Source organism: Apium graveolens, chromosome 2, assembly GCF_009905375.1.
Source record: "Apium graveolens cultivar Ventura chromosome 2, ASM990537v1, whole genome shotgun sequence".
Taxonomy (NCBI): domain Eukaryota; kingdom Viridiplantae; phylum Streptophyta; class Magnoliopsida; order Apiales; family Apiaceae; genus Apium; species Apium graveolens.
In genome coordinates, this window is record NC_133648.1 from 174,878,164 (window position 1) to 174,881,250 (window position 3,087).

At 36.6% G+C, this 3,087-nt stretch overlaps 1 non-coding gene across 1 annotated transcript; it reads right to left on the reverse strand.

Moving 5' to 3' along the window:
* Positions 1–2,675: 2,675 nt before the first annotated feature.
* Positions 2,676–2,782, reverse strand: LOC141709698 (small nucleolar RNA R71). The gene has a single exon (XR_012570263.1). It is a non-coding gene; the product is annotated as a small nucleolar RNA R71 (small nucleolar RNA).
* Positions 2,783–3,087: the final 305 nt, after the last annotated feature.

Consider the following 3,087-nt stretch of genomic DNA (forward strand, 5'->3'; position numbering starts at 1 on the left):
TATTTTTATGTTTTTTTAATTTCAATATTTATTTTTGGGATTTTATAAAATTTAGAAATCAAAATTTTAGTAATTATTTAGCCCTAAATGATTTTATGATTGCATTTATGTGTAAATTCAACATTTAATTCCAGAATGCTTTAAAAATTACGAAACTCATATTTTATTAACTTTGGAATATTTTGAGAATTTTAAAATTATTTCAGAAATTTTCGGATTGAAATTCACCTGCAAGTTTGTTCGTCAAATCGTTAATTGCGGGTATGTTGTGTGTATCAAATATGTTTTAAAAATTTTGAAATTTATGTTTTATTAGTTTCAAGATATTTATAAATATTTTAACACTAATTTGGATTTATTTCGATGTGTTTTTAATCGCAACTTCTTTCAGTAAAACATAAACTTTCGGATAAAAACAGTTGGCACATCACATAAATACAATTGAGTTTATCCATTTCTTCCCCTCAATTCACCCTTGTGACCCCTTTTCTTCTAGATCTCTCTCGGTGGAATCAAATTCTCGAGGGCTCAATCTCTCTCCCTTGCATTTTTTGATCTCCCCCTGTTAATCCCACCTCTCCCCTATTCCTCTTATCGATTTCTTTCTTCTGCGAGTTTCCCTATGCTTCGCCGCCGCGATATAACTCTGTTCGCCGCCTTGAATTTCCGGCTGCCATCTCTGTTATCTAGTGGATGGCTTTGGCTTCACTGTTGTTTGACTGTGTATATGCATACATATTATGTATGTATAGTAGTTAATCTTGTGGTGTTGATAATTGGATTTTATATCCACTTGGAACGCTTTATTACAAGCTTAAATTGGTGTTTTGGACTCAAGTTGTTGGTATTTTGATGTGTTTTTGTGTTATTGTATTTCAGGTATCAGTTAAATGAAGAAAGGAGCTTTTAAAGGAAATATGATAAAAAGTGATCAAATTTGGAAGCCAAGGCCATGTCAAGTTGTAGAGAATCTCATTAGCTTCGCGTGGACAGTTAAGGCGCCCGCCTGGTGTACCGCGCGACCGCGCGCTGATTCGTGGCTGACTTCGCTGATTTCGCTGAAAAAGCCTTTTTTGAGTGGAATTTGACGATTTTAAGGGTCAAGGTCCAATATGGGCTTATATATACTTAAAAAAAGGGTTTTCATGAGACGGGAAGATTGGGATACCGAGGAGAAGACCTAGAAGCACAAAACAACTTCGAAAAAGAAGATCTTGTTTTCAACTTGTGATTCTTTGGATTAGTTGTAACTTTGGATCCTCGTTTTCATTCTTGTTGAACCTAGATCTCATTTATTCGTACTTTAATTATTATTCAGTTTATTAAGACCTTGTTTATATCATGTTTTCATATGAACCCATGGTGACGATGAGTTCTATTATGGGTTATTAGTTGTCATGGGATTCTAGCGGATTTACTTATGGATTTCAATAATTAACTTATTTCGATATCTTGGTGTGTGGTGATTGTATGATATCCTAATATTGGTTGTGCTTATTCGTCTTATGTGCGTAGCTAACATATAAGATAACGTGTTAATCTCTATTAAAGCGATAGTGAATATAGAGTTTTAGAACTTGCCATGCTAGCATAGGTTTATGTATTTATTATGCATGATTCATAGGTAATTTTAACAATCTTACTTGCCCTATGTAATCACGATAGATAACTTGCGCATTAAACCGTTATGTTTTCAATTCTTATAGACATATAAGGACTAAGCATAATTGGTGTCTATTCAACTTCTATCTCTTTTGTGGATGCTTGGTAGTAGGGTATTCGTAAAACCAAAGTTGGCGTTTACTAGTTTCGTGTTATCTGATTAGTGTCATCACCATTACATGCTAAGGTTGAGAACAATAAGGCTATTGAATGAAGTATTTAATGAAGTTAGGATCCCATGTTTGTCATATATAGTAATTCAACCTCAATTTTCTTAGTTAATGTTATTTAGTATAATCTCTCAGTTTAATAAAAACCCAATTTGTTATTTGTCTTAGGATTGAGCGATAACCATGCATTGTTGCATAGGTGCATAAATTAAACTTAACCTAAACTAGTCTCTGTGGGAATGAATCTGATTTATATCTTATACTACTTGCGAACGGGTATACTTGCGTGAATTTTAGCGCGTGTTTTCACCCTAACAAGTTTTTGGCGCCGCTGCCGGGGACTCGGTGTTAATTTTTAGTTTATGTGCTTGTCATCAGTGATCGTTAAAGTTCACTGACTCAGACTCTTTTACTCTCACGGTTTATTTGTTTGTGTTTCAGGTACTCATTACAATGGGAGATCCAGCAGCACGAATGAAAGCCTTGATGGATTTTTCTCAACCCAAGATCAATGACATTCAATCTAGCATTGTCCGGCCAGCTATCACAGCTAATACCTTTGAGATCAAGCCTGGCATAATTTGATGGGTGCAGAATTCAATCCAGTTTGGGGGTTCTCCAACGGAAGATCCCAATACGCACATTAGGTATTTCATAGAGATCTGCGACACCTTCCAGTTCAACGGTGTTTCTGAAGATGCTGTGAAGCTGAGACTGTTCCCATTCTCTCTGAGGGACAAGGCTAAGAGCTGGTTACACTCTCTACCAGCTGGTTCGATTGCTACTTGGGAAGATCTTGCTCAAAAGTTTCTCACTAAATTCTTCCCTATAGCGAAGACAGCTGCATTCAGAAACGCTATTACTCAATTTGCGCAACAAATGGGAGAATCTTTGTGTGAATCTTAGGAGCGCTACAAGGAGATGCTTAGGAAGTGCCCTCATCATGGAATGCCTAATTGGATGATCATCACTTGCTTCTATAACGGGTTGGGAGCACAGTCGAGACCCATACTCGATGCAACATCAGGTGGAGCATTATGGGCAAAGAGCTATGAGGAAGCTTATGATCTAATTGAACTGATGGCTGCTAATGAATATCAGTATCCAACCCAGAGATGTCCACAGGGCAAGGTAGCAGGAGTTCTTGAAGTGGATACAGCTACGGCTATCACTGCTCAACTAAAGGCGTTGTCTATGAAGATCGATTCTCTGGCTAACTATAGTATTAAGCAGATAATTAGTGTTTGTGAGCTGT